We start from the raw sequence: 297 nt of genomic DNA, 5'->3' as shown, positions 1-297 counted from the left end.
CACACACACACGCGGGTCAGAGCACACGCACGGGTCAGAACACACGCACACTCACACTCACACACACGGGTCAGAGCACACTCACATGCACACACACGGGTCAGAGCACAAGCCCAGGGAGCCTCAGCCTCGCGCCCGAGCCCGGCCCGGAGCCAAGGTTCCCTTGCGCCGCTCTGCCCGGGTTCCTTTTGCTGGCGTGACTTTGGCCTACCGTTCCCCACTCCTCTTCCCTAACGCGGGCCTCCCTGGCCCACCTGCTCCTTGGGCGGAGGGCGGGGACCCGGAGTCGAGGGCAGG

At 67.0% G+C, this 297-nt stretch overlaps 1 protein-coding gene across 1 annotated transcript in view; it reads left to right on the top strand.

Annotated features, from left to right (window-relative positions):
• Nucleotides 1-297, top strand: part of Myoz3 (myozenin 3) — a 17,340-nt gene that overhangs the window by 11,555 nt on the left and 5,488 nt on the right. The window lies entirely within an intron of this gene.

Source organism: Fukomys damarensis, unplaced genomic scaffold (genome assembly GCF_012274545.1).
Source record: "Fukomys damarensis isolate Sample0158 unplaced genomic scaffold, DMR_v1.0_HiC HiC_scaffold_3, whole genome shotgun sequence".
NCBI lineage: Eukaryota > Metazoa > Chordata > Mammalia > Rodentia > Bathyergidae > Fukomys > Fukomys damarensis.
This window is presented reverse-complemented; position numbering and strand designations above follow the sequence as displayed.